General features: G+C 35.4%; 2 long non-coding RNA genes across 8 annotated transcripts; one reads left to right on the forward strand and one right to left on the reverse strand.

The window, feature by feature from the left end:
- The first annotated feature begins 3477 nt into the window (after positions 1-3477).
- LOC127970930 (uncharacterized) lies at positions 3478-8502 on the forward strand. 7 transcript variants are annotated; one of them, XR_008156696.1, is made up of 8 exons: positions 3485-3599; positions 3694-3746; positions 4212-4576; positions 4761-4873; positions 5805-5913; positions 6059-6148; positions 6677-6861; positions 6929-8502. It is a non-coding gene; the product is annotated as an uncharacterized LOC127970930 (long non-coding RNA). The 7 variants fall into 7 exon arrangements; XR_008156699.1 differs by having other exon boundaries at positions 3492-3599; positions 3694-3740; positions 4506-4576; XR_008156700.1 differs by having other exon boundaries at positions 3495-3599; positions 4506-4576.
- A 1207-nt stretch (positions 8503-9709) lies between these two features.
- LOC127971053 (uncharacterized) lies at positions 9710-12680 on the reverse strand. Its single transcript, XR_008156734.1, has 4 exons — positions 12459-12680; positions 11806-12154; positions 11509-11621; positions 9710-10552 (listed from the first exon to the last, which is right to left on the reverse strand). It is a non-coding gene; the product is annotated as an uncharacterized LOC127971053 (long non-coding RNA).
- Positions 12681-19803: the final 7123 nt, after the last annotated feature.

Consider the following 19803-nt stretch of genomic DNA (forward strand, 5'->3'; position numbering starts at 1 on the left):
ACATAGCAGAATTTTTATTTTATCTACTGAAATCAAGTTTTTTAGTTTTGTTCGATAAATCAACTATTTAGGAGAGATGCACGTGTTTTAAATAAATAAATAAAAAATTTAATGCGTAAAACGAATGAACTTTTTATTATTATTATTATTTATTTTATTATTTTTATTATAATTATTCATTCTACATTTCCTTAAAACAGTTCAGGACATTTCTGGCAGTAAATGTGTTCATCTTGTAGGTCGTGTAAACAAATGAAAACATGCCTCACTAAAATATATGTATTTATGTAATTATTTGTGTGTTTGTATTTTTATTTGTTTTTATTAAATTGTCAAATGTAATCTTATGGAATGATCTATTTGCACAGACATTAATTCTGTTTCCAGCATATTTAACGTTTTCAGTATAAAAATGTTGAAATGTTAGGAAATACAGGACACAATTCCTATATAAGAGTGATTGTTGTTTCATTTTAATTGGATTAAGTTTTGTCTTTGTAGAAAAATGCATTGCACACGAAACCAAGTTTAAAAGCGATTTAATTGATTGATAACGAAATTAATCAGATATCTTTTGATATGGTTCTCTAAAAGCATGGTAAACAGAACCTAATGCTAATCAGATAGATAGATAGATAGATAGATAGATAGATAGATAGATAGATAGATAGATAGATAGATCTTGTCGCTCTTTTTCCTGAAGAGATGCAAAATAATGAAACATGTTTAATTTAAAAGCATCTGCTTCAGCCATTATTGTGTGTCTTGTGTTCCATCTTGTGTGTCTTTCGTTCCGATCGCGTTTCTACACGCGTCTCGTTGAAGTGTCAAAAGCGTAATTAAGCGTATCATTGGCTTTGTGTTGTTTACAAACCGCGAGCAGTAATTTAATTTGGTCCACCAGCCGCCCCCGGCACGGACTCAGCGCTGATGCCCGCGGGCTCCGCGCGGAGAGGGACCTTCTGCCAGCCACCTGCGGGGGTGGTCACCCGGGGGAGGGGTGGCATGGGCCAGCTTCATCAAAACAGACGGGAAATGTTCAAATGTATGTAACAATAACAGTTTGTTCACTCTCTAAGCATTCTGTGTCTCTGTTGTTTCTGTTACTATTCAAATGACATATGATTTCCAATTTAAAACTCCATGAGACGAAATATTGTACCTCAACTACAAAAATTGTTGAGCCATTGTGTTTTTCGGTCATTAAAAAAAACACACTTGTGTATCGTCAGAAATTTAAAAAGTGTATAAATTACAAAAAAAAAAAAAAAAAAAAGTAAAATAATAATAATTTATTATTATTATTAACAATAATAATTATTCATAACTTGTATTTCTTGTGTATATGAGAAAAAGATACACGCACAAAATGTATTTATTGACTCCATTTCAGACATAAAAAATATAAAAATATATAATAACAATAAAATAACTGTTCTTATTATCAATGATTTACTTTTTTTAAAACAATTAATCAAACCTGTATACTTATTGTTTTTCCAATTTTAATATTTTTTAAATTGTTAATAGTGTGTGTGTGTGTGTGTGTGTGTGTGTGTGTGTGTGTGTGTGTGTATGTATGTATGTATGTATATATATATATATATATATATATATATATATATATATATATATATATATATATATATATATATATATATATATAATTACAAGAGAGAAACAGAGAGAAAATACAGATAAATACATGGTGGAGCAGGGGTGAAGAGAGAGGGAGAGAGGGGTTTTGGTAATAATGATGTACCCTCAGGCTTAGTGCTGTCTATCATACAGCCCCCCTCTTCTTGCACTCTCACTCTCTCTCTCTTTCTTCATCCCTGCACAGTCTCAGCACAGACAGGCCTGTTGTATTAGATGGGGGGGGACCCAGGGTCTGGGCCAAAACACAGGGAGCACCAGCCTCCTAATTGATGACTCCCTTTGAGTGAAGAAAAACAGTAGCTGAGATTGATGGCCTTGCAATTTATAGCTTTTGGAATGAGTCCTAGCAGCATTAACTCAATAAGGTGTCCATCAAACTCGCCTTATAGCCCATCCTATGACCGCACTGAATGACTTTAATTACAAGGCATTTGCATGCAATATTGGGAAGACGGCATATATCTCAGGGTAAAATAGGGGTGAAGAATAATACATCATCATTTGCACTTCATCTTGATCAAAATAAGGAAGGTAATGAACGTGAATTTTATCAAGGTGAAGGTACTTCCCAATATGACTGGTGTTTGGTTAAGACTTTACAGTGTCCATGTCGAATATACAATACCTTAACAATTAACACTTAATAATAATAACAATAATACAAATTAGCTGAAAATGTATTTACCTTCTGGTCATTTCAAATGTTGATGGGTTTTATTGGTTTCGTCATCATTTGCTCACCAATAGATCCTCTGCAGTAAATGGGTGCTGTCAGAATACAGTACAGCTGATAAAAATGTCACAAGTAATCCACACCACATCAATTAGTCCATCAATGAATGTATTGGGAAGTAAAAAGGTGCGTGTTTGTAATAAAACCATGCTTAAGAGATTTTAAGTCACCAGTCCATAATTTATTACAGTTTTTCCTCCAGTGAAAAGTTTTTGTCCTCTCACATTAAAAACATGATTGTTTAGAACTGTTTTGGACTGTTTAGATTTTTAAATACTGCCTGAGCTGTACATATTTCTCTCCTGAGACAGCAATATTGTCGATGTAGGACTATTTGCTATTTGACTATTGGAAGCAATGGTCTGCACATAAAAACACCTTAATGATGGTTTTGTTTCTTGTAAAGCTTTTTGCTTTAAATAGATTAATCGAGGGGCTGGAGTCATGTGGAATACTTATGGACTATTGTGGGGGGGGGGGGGGGTTATCAGCTGTTTGGACTCTCATTCTGACGGCACCCATTCACTACAGAGGGTCCATTGTTGAGCAAGTGAATTGCAAAATTTCTCCAAATCTGTTCCAATGAAGAAACAAACTCATCTACATTCTGAATGGTATAAATTAAATATTTAATTTTACAGGGCCATGCTTTGATAACTTATCATGGGTCATTTAAGCAGAATCCTGTATCATTCTCATGAACGTAATTAGGTCACACTATATAGTTAGTTGTTTGGGGTTGCTTTTATTACATATTGTTATTTTTAATACTATAATCATTAATTAATGCAAAATTTTTATGTTCAGCACGTAAAGTGTTACCCTACATTATTGTAGACTCCCACTGTAATGGTTATTTGGAAAGTCTAGACTTGACTTCAATAATCTGTCCCTGTTGTCTGAGGGTCCTATGTGGTTTAATTTTGTACCATTTTGTTTTGCTGTTTCCAATAGCTACAGTCCGTCTTTGGCGAGTCCTGTTTTCCCAGCCATCTCAAACAAGTAATTGCATTTTCCATTTTCTCTCACGACAATGGAGCATCCACAGCGCACGTTATTAATCATAATGAGCTGTTGCAAATAAGCCCTCATGCATCACGAGCAACAAGTCCTCCAACTCATACGACCGTATGGGTCGTTTGTCACTATCCATAAATACGACCCACACGAGCGTTCTCTAAATTAGCGCCCCTATTGGCAACAGGAGGTATGATAAATGAACTTTCGCCTAAATGCATTGTGGGTTTATTTTAACATGTTTGCTATTTGCGTTTTGAATTGTTTGATTTAAACTCTCCCAGATGTTCGTGGATTTTGATGATATGGATTTTAGATGACTTCGAGACATGTACAGGTAAGGTTTTCTCCCGTCTCATAAAGTAGTCGATCGTTTATGAATAATATGAGTTTTTATTTTCAAATCGATACTGGACACTGTATGTCCTATTAAACCAGTTTGACGTTCAAATCATTTAATCGAAATCTGCAGCTTTATAAAGTTAGTTTTCATTGTGATATTCGTTTGAAATTCGCCTGTGGTGGAAAGAGGTCATGTAAAAGTCGCGCATTTACCATGTTTTTACCATAGTAACATGTCGCTGAACCATGTCACGTGTTATAAAACCTCAGTAACCACAACTCAATGTATCTCCCGTCATAACTGTAGTTTTACTTTGGTATTTGTAGTATAAACACGTTACCATGCTTTTCACCACAGTAACTGTGCTTATTGTGTACTCTTTAGTTAAGTAACACATTTGCCATGCCTTTAATACCTTTTTGTAATGTAATTGTGATTCAGTGTTTTTTTTCTTTTCAGTTTTGCAGTTTCTTCATATCACATACATCTCCAGCTCCTACAACAACATTCAGTGTCCAGCAGCTCTTTATGATGCTCTCGCTCTCTCTCTCTCTCTCTCTCTCTCTCTCTCTCTTTCTCTCTCTCTCTCTCTCTCTCTCTCTCTCTCTCTCTCTCTCTCTCTCATTTTCCTTTCCTATTTTTCTGAACTGTAATTCATAAATAAGTCACACATATTTTTCTTTCTTTCTCTTGTTCATCATGGCATATTTTCACAGCTCAGAATCAGATTTTGATCAGTTCTTGTATTAACAGGGAACTTGTACTCGAAGCTCAACTTGAAGAAGTTTCCAGTGAAGATGAAGTCCTTCAAAGGTTCGACACAGGTAATGTTGAAGATATGTAGTTATAACTGATTTACTTTAATTAATTTATCCTTACTTTATGTTAATAACCTTCCTTATAGTCCTTCCTTTCAAATATTTTGTTCACAGATCATTTCTAACACACTGTCTAAACATGTATGTATTAAAACAACAACAACAACTTGTTACTTTTTCTTTATTCCAGCTGAAAAGGAAGACCATGGGCCTGTCAAACCTTGTTTGTGGAGAGGGATGAATTTGACCATCTTGTGTGTTTACGGAGAAGACCAAAAGCTGCTAAGGCAGATATTTCCAGAGGTACGTCTGTGTTGATCTGAGCACCTCGACAGAACTTTACTGCAGTTACATTTTGCACCGAATTTTATGTTTTTTACTTTTTTAAATACCTCACGACCCCATCAGTACAAACCCTGTGCTATGTCAAAGTATTAATAATTCAAACAATTTCAGCAAATTCATATGATATTGTACAAGCGTACTCTCCAGCTTTTCCTCCTGCTGTCATTGACCATCGCCTCAGCTCTCATGCAGACTGTGTCCATTTTAAGTAGTCAGAGCGTTATATCCTAAAGTTTATATTGAGTCCACTGTATTCTTTATTAGCACCGTCTTAACCCGTTCTAACAGTACATGATATCTGTCCGCACCTCACAGTCTGCCTTTATTTCCATGTTGATTTTAATTGAACACGTCTGTTTAAAAGCAAGTCAGGAAATGCTGTGTAACTTGTCATGTGACACATCAGATCTTCAGTTAATTTGGCCAAATTAGATCATTTAAGGCTGTTCACACCAAGAATAGTAACTACAATAACTATTTTAGCATCCACACCAACATCAACCAATGATAAAGTTATGTTTATTAATATACACACTGCAGCGACGTTGATGTCTGCCACTTTAAATGATCAAGCTTTTGAAATGTGCATTTTGATTGGCTGTTTAATGTTCATCAGCTGGAAAATATATTCCACTGATGTTGTTCCTCTGTGTCATTAAGTATGGACTCATCCTTGGTATGAAGAGGTCTTTAAACTGCTTACAACAATCCTGCTGCATGTTATAGTGTAGAAAATAATTGAGAATAATATAGCTTGAAGATTCAGCTTTCTTCCCTCTCATTTTGTTAAACTCAAACGCAAGATTTTGCCTTTCTTTGCTTGTTTGTCTTCATCTTAGTCCTTTACTCTCTCCACTCACTCACACATTCTCTCTTGCTCTGTTGTAAGGTACAAACAGAGCGGATGGTTGCATGATGGCCTCTTTCAGGTTTGTCAACTGAATGTCTACTAGTGTGGCTCAGCAAGTTCCTGTCATGATCAGCCCTCTCCAAGAAAGGTTTGTAGAAAATTGTAATCAATATTCATTTAATCCTCTAACCTGAATCTTTTGGTGAATTTACTTAATTATATCTGTCTTAATTCATATGTAATAAGCAATAGTAATTAAACATGGGGTTAATAGACATATTTTTGTTTTACAGCTGAAGAGCAAAAACACAAAGAACATCAGTCCTGTTGGGGATGAGGAATGAACATGGCTCTATTGTGCCCAAACAGAAAAGAGTGAAAAGGTGCTCATCCCCATTGATGTGTCTGTATTCAAGCAATGCATTAGTACAGCATATGATGTTGATCTCTATTCAAGTCAGCAATTATCATTTTTCACATATACATCTTTTTATAAGTCCTACAATGAACAAATCATCAGGGCATCATTTCTGGAATTTGGGCAGAAAATGACTGAATATGGTGAGTACTGACACCTGCACCTGTATTCACCAAAACTATTTTTCTTATGGACTTACAGTTTTTGAAGGAGGATGAAGTCAGTTGATGGAGAAATGAAGAACGAGATGTGTTGTATATGAAGACTTCAGATGCAAAAGCCTTTAAGTTCTGTATGAAATGTTCTTCTAAGAAGAATTTTAGAAGAAAACTTCAGGTGGAACTTAGATGCCTTTGCATCTGAAGTCTTCATATGTACTATGAGTTTTCAATACATAACTGATTTGTTATGACTGTTTTTATTATTTTCTACTTGTACAGAAAGACTGCAGTAGAAGGAAAGCTGGTACTGAGAACATTTGTCTTCACTCCAGACTAAAGAGAAGCGGGTCTGAGGCCAGAGATGGAGGAGTCAATGGTCACCAAATGCAGCGCTGCAGCCTGAAACTGTGAAGACTGAATTCCCAAACAGCTGTGTGACTGCACAGATGTTACGGCCATAAAAGAAACTTCACAACTGAGAGCCAATACCTCCAACAACCTTCAACAGGAATCAATGGTATGTCCATTACAACAATTCTAAATAATAATAATATATAATTGACACAATGATTTTGTCTCTCCAGGACATCTACGCAAGGTTTTTCTTTTGTTGAGGACCGTCAGAGACTCCAGCCACACGAGCCATGGATTGCTCTCAACATCACCATCAGACAGACATTATCACAGAACCAGCACCAGCAGACTGCAAAACAAGTTCCTTCAACAGGCAATCAGACTGAACTGAACTCGTACCAGTAACACCACACACACACACACACACACACACACACACACACACACATACACACACCAGCAGCCTCATACTGTGTGCACTGCACTCTATCAGCTACACTGACTGGACTCTGACTCACTATTATTCTGCAACCTGATATTCTGTTTGCACTAATTCATACTGTACTGAAAGTGAAAGTGACGTGACATACAGTCAAGTATGGTGACCCATACTCAGAATTTGTGCTCTGCATTTAACCCATCCGAGGTGCACACACACAGAGCAGTGAACACACACACACTGTGAACACACACCCGGAGCAGTGGGCAGAGGTATATCTACAGTATACAGTGATTGTTGTTAATTGTTTTCATTTTGTTCTCTCTGTATAGTATAGTATTGCACTATATTTTCTACCTGTATTGAGCTCTTATGTATACGGTTTATATTTTTGATACTGTATATGTGTTGCAAATATATTCAGTACTTGTCATGCTGCAGTTTGCAGAAAAGCATTTTACCACCTGTATACTTGCATTCATGGTATTGTGATAATAAAATGATTTGATTTGAATTGGTCACATGACTTGTTCATCAGTTGTATTGTTGTGCTGGATAACAATTGCAAATTGTTTATGACATTGAAGAAGATCATGATAGAGACATGGATTTGAAGAAAACCAGGAGAGCTCTGATGATGAGAAGGAAACTGGATGTGATTCTTTGGTGCTCAAGACATTTCACCATGCCTTCATCTGGGTTTCTTCATCTGATTAAAATAAAATGGTTTTAATGTAACCCATTTTTATTTCACTTGAATATAATTTGTCTTAATATGCTTCTTTATCTGTCTTTATGCTGCATCCTAGTAAAATATTGCGTATGGTGTTGGATAATCAAGTATGGTGAATATTCTGTACTAGAGATGTTTTTTTGGTAGATACACCATTTAATTTTGTAAACAACACATATAATCACCATGGTTGTTTTGATGAAGACATGAACATTTAGTAATATTAATGAAATTCAGTTAGATGAAGAGCTGCATTAGAAGAGACTGCATGGACTTCATGCACAACTGAAGGTGATGAATCAAGGAAAGATCAACATGAATCCTGTTCTGTATTATAATGAAGATGTTCATGCACATTACTGATGTCTAGCTCCTGAGCAGGACAAAGATGAGACATTCTTTACAGAGATTTATGAATTAGGTATTTTATATTATGATTCTTTAAATTGCATGAATTGTATGGAACCATAAACTGCACACTGTCACACATTGTCTTACTGAATGACACATTGGCCTTGTCTGATGAAATGTCAGAATATGTATTTGTTGTCTTTGTTTACTATTAGCACTGTATTATTGCTCTTGATCTTATGAAATAAATTGAGCTCTTTCCAAATGGGCACTTATGTTGATTTTCTGGTGTCTTAATTCTAAGATAACTATGACTTCCAACTTACATAATGGTATGCTTTTGAAAAGACAACCTACAAAATGTGTCTCAACAGTTTGTTGCCAATGATGAGAATAGAGCTGTGCATTTTTTTCCTGCCCTTCCATCCCCAGGGGCCCAGTAGAGTCCCCTTGAAGAGCAAAACAATTAACATTCCAAATGGCTGTAAATCAAAATCTGATTATAGTTTCAAAAAGAAAATTGGTAGGACAACTCATTATGCTATGTTTACTAAATAATGTTTGGCACAGCTTTCAAACATTCATAGAAAAGTGCTATACATGTGTTTATAAAAGTACTCTTAGTAAAATAAAAAAATGTCAGCCTGCCTCTCACATATGTCATATAACTTTGCACAATAAACATGCTTAGATATCCCTTTGTTTAAAAAAAGAAGTATTTTTCACAATTTCATTATTAAACATTTTAAACTACATTGCCCATAAGCCTTAGCCATTCTATCGATGGAAAGTGAAAGTCATGGCGCAGTTTTTTGTAGTTCAATTAAGTTATGTTCAGGTTTAAGGTTAGGATCTCGGTAAAGAGGTAATTTCACAAAATATAGCAATGCACCATTGTTAACTGAAGGTACTATTGACGTAATAATTACAGCAAAATTTACTTTGCAACATTAAACGTTTTTTAATTTGGGCTAAAAGAAAGTCCAGTCACAGCGAGTCCTCGAGTGCCAAGTGGATTTCAAAGCCAATGAAAATCCAGTTGAGCAGAAGCGACACCCTTACTTGTCCATATACGGCCATTCATGACAGGCTTTTCCGGGTTCTTGTGGTGAATTTATTTTCACCCACTAAATATAAAACTAAAATGACGGATTAGCATTGTGGGGTAAACCTGATTCAGCAATAGATTTGTTGATTACAGTTATTTATTTTCAAACAAGGGCCTCATATTTGCGATTATACACATTCTTTACCCTAATATTAATGTACAATATTTAAGCTCAACATTTTTGCATATACTGTATGAAAAAATAATACTATATTTATATATTTATAGTGTATTAAATGTATACATTTAATCACTTGTGTGTTTTTTGGAGATGTATTTACAATCTTGCAATTTTTAGCTCTACCAGTTAAACTACAGAAAAAAAGGAAAATAATAATAAAAATAAATAAATAAATACAATTTAAAAAACAAAAGGATAATTTTTTTTTAGTAATTTCCATATCAGTGTTTATTGATATGTCAAACTTTTCAGACAAACAATGCAAATAACACCATTCTTTCTCTCTAGTTTGTCACTATGAAGAAATAAAAACAAAAAAATAATATATTATTGTGAAATATAACAACTTTTAAAAATTACTGATTGATAAAGTAACTAATAGGTACAGACAGAATTATGTAATAGAAAATCCCTTTAAAACTAAATTGGCTAATATAAAAATATATATATAAAATAAAAAAAAATGAATAAATAAATAAAAATTGTCAATTTGTTTGCAGAGAAGTTTATAAAATGCCAAATAATATTTTTACAAACCAGGAGTTGCAAGGCACCAGCTGAAATCATATTCTTTTCTTTCATTTAAAAGTGATTAACTAATTAGAAAAATATTGTTAAGACTAATATTTCACATGATTACCTCTTAATCTCCTGTAATCACTGATCGCTTCTGTTGTGAACATATGCAAGACAAACTAAAACGGTTATTAATAATTATATTTTATAAATCATTTTCAGCTGGAAAATGCATTTCTATCATTAAATGACCTTAAAGGTCACACACACACACACACACACATACATATATATATATATATATATATATATATATGGCATATAGAATACAGTAGGTGGGATGGTGATAGTGACAGGAGTGTTCACAGTAGAGATGGGAGTGTTGACTAGAGGAGAAATAATACAAGTAGACATGCTAACGACTGAGAGCAGATGTGCCACACAAGAGAGAGTGATGTGGATGCTTTTGGAAGGGCTGCTATTGTGGAGAGCTGATGGAGAAGGACTCAGTAATCTGTCAGAAATCCTGCAAGACAGGAAAAAATTGAATTTATAACATGATGAATAATTAAAACATTGACAACAAATGAAAGTGACGTGACATACAGCCAAGTATGGTGACCCATACTTAGAATTCTTGTTCTGCATTTAACCCATCCAAAGTGCACACACACAGCAGTGAACACACACACACGGAGCAGTGGGGATCATTTATGTTACGGTGCCCGGTGAGCAGTTGGGGGCAGCGCAAAAAAAGTCGTATTGCCGGGCCGAGACTCAAACCCACAACTTTATGGTTAAGAGTCAAACTTTCTAAGCACTAAGCCACGACTTCCCCCTAGCAACGGGCTAGTGGTTAAAGACAACATAACTGCAGCGTGTATAATAATAAACAGAACTTTATAATTTGTTGGTAGCGATGCTAAAATAGTCATTATAGTTATTGTTCTTGTTGTAAACACCTTTAAATGATCTAATTTGGTCAAATAAATTAAAGACCTGGGGCCGGTTGCATAAACTGCTTAAACTAATCTTTAAAAAAGTTAGCCATATAATTTGATTTACTCTAGACTTGTCATAATTGTTTAAAGTCAGTTACAAAAACATAGATTGGTCCAATTTTACTAAGAAATATGATTATCTCTTGGTTAACTGCTAGTTGGTCACAGTCTTAACATAATAGCTATGTTTACGCAACCGGCCCCTTTTGTGTCACATGACAAGTTACACAGCATTTCCTGACACAGTCTGCATGAGAGCTGAGGCGATGGTCAATGACAGCAGGAGGAAAAGCTGGAGAGTACGCTTGTACAATATCATATGAATTTGCTGAAATTGTTTGAATTATTAATACTTTGACATAGCACAGGGTTTGTACTGATGGGGTCGTGAGGTATTTAAAAAAGTAAAAAACATAAAATTCGGTGCAAAATGTAACTGCAGTAAAGTTCTGTCGAGGTGCTCAGATCAACACAGACGTACCTCTGGAAATATCTGCCTTAGCAGCTTTTGGTCTTCTCCGTAAACACACAAGATGGTCAAATTCATCCCTCTCCACAAACAAGGTTTGACAGGCCCATGGTCTTCCTTTTCAGCTGGAATAAAGAAAAAGTAACAAGTTGTTGTTGTTGTTTTAATACATACATGTTTAGACAGTGTGTTAGAAATGATCTGTGAACAAAATATTTGAAAGGAAGGACTATAAGGAAGGTTATTAACATAAAGTAAGGATAAATTAATTAAAGTAAATCAGTTATAACTACATATCTTCAACATTACCTGTGTCGAACCTTTGAAGGACTTCATCTTCACTGGAAACTTCTTCAAGTTGAGCTTCGAGTACAAGTTCCCTGTTAATACAAGAACTGATCAAAATCTGATTCTGAGCTGTGAAAATATGCCATGATGAACAAGAGAAAGAAAGAAAAATATGTGTGACTTATTTATGAATTACAGTTCAGAAAAATAGGAAAGGAAAATGAGAGAGAGAGAGAGAGAGAGAGAGAGAGAGAGAGAGAGAGAGAGAGAGAGAGAGAGAGAGAGAGAGAGAGAGCATCATAAAGAGCTGCTGGACACTGAATGTTGTTGTAGGAGCTGGAGATGTATGTGATATGAAGAAACTGCAAAACTGAAAAAAAAAAAACACTGAATCACAATTACATTACAAAAAGGTATTAAAGGCATGGCATTGTGGTTAATGATTTTTAACTACAAATACCACAGTAAAACAGTTATCATGGTAAAAAAAAAAATATGGTAAGTGTTGTGGTCACTGGTCATTTCAGATTCGTTGCGATTGCCACACATTCGTTCACTGGCATTCACAACATATTTGTAAAGAAAACGTCAAACTGCACTTACTTTGACATTAATTGCAGACAATCAGAACAGTACCTTAAAAAATAAACCATAAAATAAAATTGTTTACAAACCTGGACAACAACGCATGGTAAGATGTTGGGTCACGCCTCCTTTTTTTGGGTGGTAACGATGGTAACGACAGTCAAAGGTCATTTGATGACGACACACCCGACAAACGAGACTGTCGTAATACGGCCGCTAGAGGGCGCTTGATTTTAAAACGTAATAATAGGTCGTAATATGCTGCTTGCACAAACGACCTATGTGGTCGTTTTTAAGAGGAGGACAGTCTCTCACGAGAGAGAGAGAGGCACTGGAAGAGTTTACAACTTGCAAGCACAAGCATTTTGCCTCCGTTGTAATGGATTTAAAGTAAATAAATGCATGTGAAAGAATGCTCCACATGCCCTACCTGCATTTTAAGCATGTAACGGGTATTAGTTATACTGTGATGAAATGCGCTGCAGTGTTGTTGAATGATATTAATGCAACAAATTCATTTTAAATATCATTCATTTAGCTCTGAAATAGTTTAAAAATGCTGTTATTTGATGTGATGATCTGGGATAACGCATACAGTTATTTGACAGAAAACGAACTACACTGTAATATTTTTTTTTTTTTTACTTTTACAGTAAGTACAAGGAAATACTGTTTCTACTTTTTTAAGTTGCGTTAAACAGTGCTACATGCCATTTCTTTAATTTCTTTAATTTCTTTTCACACCATTGTTTCTCTGTGATGTAATATAATATATAATATGTATGTATATATAATATATAATATATAATATGTATGTATATATGTATATATGCATACATACTGTACATGCACAAACATATATAGATAATCTGATATTATCTATGTATGTAAAAATGCAATCTATTATATAGATTTTAGTTTGGGATTTTAGTTGCATGGTCTTTAAAACCTTAAAACGAGTGAAGAGTAAAAGATAATCTCTCCACAAGTAAGAATTTCTTTACGAAGGTCATATTATTTATTTTCATTTTAAATGGATGGGTTTGAATGGATAGAGAAGATAAAGTCAGCAAGTGTCCTTCATACTACTACATAACAATTTAAAAGCTTGCCTAAATGCACTGCATGATGTTCTGAGATGTGATGTGAAGAAGCTCAAATGTTAGAGGGTTTTTTTTTTTTTTTTTTCATTCTTTTTTTTTTTTTTTTTCATTCTCATATTTCTTTTTCCCTGGCTTGGCATGGCCCCCTAGTATAAGCTTTAGATAGCTTCTTTGGGGACCAGTTCTCATGCATGATTATCTTAAGTGCATATGAATATATGTATGTGTATGTGAATAAACAACTTCTTCTCCTCTTCAAAAAAAAAAATCAGTTTGTGTTATAAACTCAGGAAAAAAAAGGTTAATTTTAGGTGCTAATATTTACCTTTGAGGTACTAATAAAAAAGGTGTCTTTTGAAAAACTTTTGTAATTTTTATTTCTGAAAGTTTGGTTTTAATGACTTTAATATCAGTAGTAATAATGAAGTAGCCTATGAGCAGATGTGTCCAAATGTTTGAGTTGGGATATTTTGTAAAATGCAATAAAATCAAGAATCTCTTGATTTGTTAATTCTCTTTACATTTTATTTAATTGCCAAAAGTACAAAGAAAAGATTTCAAAGTTTTCACTTACCAGTGTAAATAGATTTTGTAAATATAAACACATTTTGTTTTTGACGGCTGCAACACATTCCAAAAAAGTTGGGACGGAGACAAAATAAAAATGTAAATGTTATATAATATCAGTGTTAAACTGTTTTGAAACAGTTCACCGTAAGCAGGTGAATTGCTAATAGGTGTCAGTGTCATGTTTGGGTATAAATGGAGCATCTCAGTCAGTCTTTGCAAACAAAGCTGGATCATGGCTCATCACTTTGTGCCAAATTTCACAAGAGAAGTGTCAAACAAATTAAAAATCTAATTTTGGAATGCTGCAAAAATGCAAAGAATTTAGGGTTTTCACCAAGTACCATACATAATATTATGAAAAGATTCAGGGAATCCAGAGAAATCACAGTATAAGGGCAAGGCAGGAAACCTCAGTTGAATGTGTTTAACCTTTAATCCCTAAGATGGCATGGCAACAGAAACCATCATGCTGTGGTGTTAAATATATCCACATGGGCTCTGGAGTAATTCAGAAAACCACTGTCATTTATCACAGTCTGCTGCTGCATCAAGAAATGCAACTTGAATATCTGTTACTCTATAAGAGAAAGCCGTACATCAATTCTATGCAGTGATGCTGCCGGGTTCCCTGGGCCAGAGCTCATCTTAAATAGTCAAAAAGACTAGATAAGTCCACATTTCAACTTGTTTCCAGGAAAAATGGATGTCGAGTTCTCAATCCCAAAGACCAAAGGGATCATCAAGAATTTCATTAGTAACAAAAGCAGAAGCAAATGTCTGTCATGGTACGGGGTGCAGCAAAGCAAACGGCATTGGTGACTGGCATAATGCGCTGGTACTATTGACATGCAGGCATATATTGGGATTGTACAGAGACATATATACTGGCCATCAAGATGATGTCTTTCATGGGAAGTCCATGGTTATTAGATCAAGACAATGCCAGCTCTCATTCTGCATGTGCTACAACAGAGTGGTTTTGAAGACATAATGAATGTGTCCACAGATCTTTCTCCTATTGAAAGTGTATGGCTCATCAAGAAAAGGAGAACTATAGACAACAACTAGCACAGACTGCTGAGCATCTGAAGTCTTGTATCAAGCGAGACTGGACAAAGATACTGCTTGCAGAACTTTAACAATTAGTATCGTCAATTCTAATCCTAAACAATGAAACATTGTAATTAAAAGGACCGTTGACGTGTCTGTCCCAACCTTTTATTAAAAACTCTGCTTGACTTTTCGTCCGATAAAAGAAGGGTCATTTGAGGAGATGTTTTTCATGCAGACCATTATTGCGGTTTATTTGCAACCCGTTTTAGCACGGGCCTGAAGGTGTGTTGGCAAAGTTCTTGATCAGTCCATTTCATGTTTGATTAAAAAGGTGCAAAGATCAATAATATATATTCTCCTGGAGATCCCGAGGAGAGAATTTAGCTGATAATGTAGTTATCTAGAAATACAGCCGCTTTGATATCATTTATTACAGTTCACGGTAGGACCTCCAGGCTGGGTCTAATAAATCTGAGAGTAACAGCTAGTCTGCTAGTGGCCTCTGCCCTGCTTAACTCTATAAGAACACACCGTCTGAGGACTTCATTATGTCTTCACAAACACCGCCAGATCGATCCGGTCACCCTTTCAGTGGCAGAATTAGTCGTGATGGAAGCAAAAGGACAAATCTAATGAACAGCATTTGTGTTTAGGCTTGCTTTGCTGCCCTGTAGGAGTGTCTGGCAAGGAATATTTTCTCCTCTGTCTAATTAAGAGGGTTAAAATAAACTCAGCTTGAGCCCTGCAGTGGGACGGGGGAAAGAACGCATTAACGCCTAACGAGGAAATGATTGCAGCTCAGAAGAGGGAAAAGAATGAATGAAGTGGTGTAGTCAGAGACGAGATCGTTCCCACTATATGTGACCTTGGACAACAAAACATAAGTACATAAGTAGGACGGGTATATTTGTAGCAATATATTGTATCAGTCAAAATGATAAATTTGTCTTTTATGCCAAAAATCGTTAGGATGTTAAGTAAAGATCATGTTCCATGGAGATATTTTGTAAATTTCCTACCGTAAATATATAAAAACTTAATTTTTGATTAGTAGTATGCATTTCTAAAAACTTAATTTGGACAACTTTAAATGCAATTTTCTCAGTATTTTATTTGATATGTTATTTTATTTATTGGTCTGTTTTTTGCACCCTCAGATTTCAGATTTTTTAATAGTTGTATCTCGGCCAAATATTGTCATATCCTAACAAACCATACACAGGAAAGCTTATATTTATTCAGTATACATCACTAAAACAGTAACCCTTATGACTGATTCTGTGGTCCCTGGTCACACACACACACACACACACACACACACACACACACTATATATATATATATATATATATATATATATATATATATATATATATATATATATATATATATATATATACAGTGGGGCTCGAAAGTTTGGGCACCCCTTGCAGAATCTGTGAAAATATGAGTAATTTTCAAAAAATAAGAGAGATCATACTAAATGCATGTTATTTTTTATTTAGTACTGTCCTGAGTAAGATATTGTACATAAAATATATTAACATTTAGTCCACAAGACAAAAAAATAGCTGAAATTATTAAAATAACCCCACTCAAAAGTTTGGGAACCCTTGGTTCTTAATACTGTGTTCTGTTACCTGATGATCCTCGACTGTCTTTCTGTTTTGTGATGGTTGTGCATGAGTCCCTTGTTTGTTCTGAACAGTCAAACTGAGCAGCGTTCTTCAGAAAAATCTTTAAGGTCCTGTAGATTCTTCAGTTTACCAGCATCTTTGCATATTTGAACCCTTTCCAGCAGTGACTTTATGATTTTGAGATACATCTTTTCGGACTGAGGACATTTGAGGGACTCAATCACAACTATTTAAAAAGATTCAAACATTCACTGATGCTCCAGAAGGAAACAAGATGCATTAAGGGGCTGGGGGTGAAAACTTTTGGAATTTGAAGATCAAGGTATATTGTACTTAATTTGTGTACCGGGAAACATACAAGTATCTTCTGTTGCTTACGAAGGGCAGAACCAAATGGAAAAAAATTATATTTCAACTCAAAAGTTTGAGTATATAAAATATATATATATTACAGAAAGTGAAAATTTATTTGCATGCTAGATTTAAGAATAAACTGTTTACATGTCAGGGGTGAATGTAACCATCTCACACACCAAATGTGAGTTGTGTGCCTTAGGACCCTTCTTTATTTCTTAAAAAAATGATGTACAGCATAGAGTTTTCTAGGTTGTTGAAAGCACCAGCGCCAAAGCCTTTTTTTGTTAAAAACAAAAGGCTCTCCGATGACATCAGGCTATACAACTCCTCTTGGCGTGTGCAAGTATGTGCTTGTTTGCCTGTAACTGAATTTTTTTTTTTTATGTATGTATTTTAGGTGCGTGAGATTGTATGTTTGTGTTTGCACGTTTGTGAATGTGTGTACAAGCCTCTATGTGTTTGCACACGTGTGAGCGATCAGTCAGGTTACTCATGTCAATAGAAGTTTCTCACTGCAGATGAACCCTGTAGAACTGTACTGCTGTTGCAAACTTTGATGAGTGATGAGTGATATCACAGCAGTTGATTGACAGCGGTTAAAGGGTGAGCCTGAGCTCTTTTGCTCCGCGCTTCACCTCACCACACAAATACTCATTAAATGGACCTGAAGCTGCCAGAATATCTCGGCACATCAACAGGTCTGATCGGCCTCAGAAAGAACCGATCCGACGGAATCTGACGAATGCCAAACACGCTCATGAAGGGGAATCACAACCGTTTTACTTTTACCGTATGTCTGTCATTGCCGTTTTTCTATTCAGTTTTTAAGACGTTGTTCATTGATGCAAAACCACACAGTAATGTCGTTGATGAAGCCGATGAAAAGAATTAACATGATTTGAACCTCGTATGACCTCGGTTATGAGTGATAAGGGATAGTGAGGTCAAAGTTCATTCTACTAATTCAAAGTCACACAACAAATTAAGTACATGTCAGCACTTTTTCTTTTTTTATGTAAACTTATTTGTAAGACTAAATTATAGAAGTCCAAAGGTCATTGTGAGATAAAGTGTAAAGTAAGAAATGGTCACACTGTTGTGAGAAATAGCTGCAATTGTGAGATTTGAAAATGTGCAATACAAAATCATATTGTGAGATTTGTGCGTACCTGTGTATTTATGCACGTTCTTATGATGACACTAATATCTTGTGTCTTAGTGTTTATTTATTTTATTTTTTTGGACTGTTAACTTTCTACTGACATGTATTTCATTTAGGCTATCATGAAAATGTATATACAGTTGTGCTCATAAATTTACATGCCCCTTGCAGAATCTGCAAAATGTTAATAACTTTAACAATATAAGAGGGATCATGGAAATTGCATGTTATTGTTTATTTAATACTGTCCCGAATTAGCTATTTAACATAACAGATGTTTATATATTCTCCACAATAAAAAATTATAACTGAATTTATAAAAATGACCCCATTCAAATCTTAATATTAATATATATGATTCCTAATGTGTGTGTGTGTGTGTGTGTGTGTGTGTGTTTAATTTATAACTCACAATTGTGACTTTAGTTCTTGTATTTTTTTATTAGATTTTAATATATATATATAGTCATATGTAGTCATATAAATAAATAAAAAAATATATATCTATCAATTGTTCCATTGTTCTATCATATTATCTATAGTTCTGCCCATCGTTCTATCTACCGTTCTTTAACCAAAGTTAAAGACATTCAACATTCAAAGTATCTTCTCTTTCCGGAGTTCGTCGAGATTTGTTGGAGTGCTGCTCATCCTCTCAGCACATACGTGACGGCTGACACACACTTTGAGGCGACCGCGGTGAAAGGCTTTGACTGGCGAGATGAAAGTTTGTGGATTCTAGAGAGCTGCTCTTTCTCATGTTACAGAAACGAGGTCAATCCACTTGTCCCGTCTACACTGGAGCGCTGAGGCCCAGGCCGCCATGATCTCACGCTGGCCGAAGGGCATTTTCATCTGTGTCTGGGCTTACATTTAGCAGCCATGTTTGTGTTGAGAGTCTGAGGATTAATCCTCTGAATCCATTGTTGCTCTTCAACTGGCTTAGCTATCAGAGGTACTACTGTTACAGGCCGACGGATCCCATTTGTGGAAACGTTAAGCTTTTCTCACCTCACGTGTTTGTGGAGACATGCAGTTTCTTCGCAGGGGCTTCCAGCCTCACCTGAAATCCGATCTCTCACATCTGCGCTTGCTCTCCGAGCCCAGATTGTTGGCTACTGCAGCTAAAGGCTTGTTTTGTTCCAGTGTAATGCAACTTCAATACTCTTCTGCTTGGACCTTCCATAAAAATGTCAAGGAAGAAATATCTGGATTAAGCCCAAGTGAAGTAGTGTTCGTTTTCAACACATTGATGTGAAGCTGTCCAGTCGTGCAGGCCTCGCTCGGTCCAGGAGGAAAAGGCATTAGTTGCAAAGGCAGAGAGAGAGCAGCAGAACATGCCTCGGTAACCAGATACAGAATAAAGGAAGTACCTTCGATATAAAACCAGCAGATTTATGAGAGGGTTTAAATAAGGCCAGCTGATTAGCTTGATTCGTCTGTCTCATGTTGTTAAAAGAGAGGTCAGTGATCCGTGCAGGTGTTGCAAGACACAACCAGCATTCTTTGACTAAGCCCAGTTCTCACACAGCTGCATTGAGGGAGCAGTGCT

Source organism: Carassius gibelio, chromosome B14 (assembly GCF_023724105.1).
Source record: "Carassius gibelio isolate Cgi1373 ecotype wild population from Czech Republic chromosome B14, carGib1.2-hapl.c, whole genome shotgun sequence".
NCBI lineage: Eukaryota > Metazoa > Chordata > Actinopteri > Cypriniformes > Cyprinidae > Carassius > Carassius gibelio.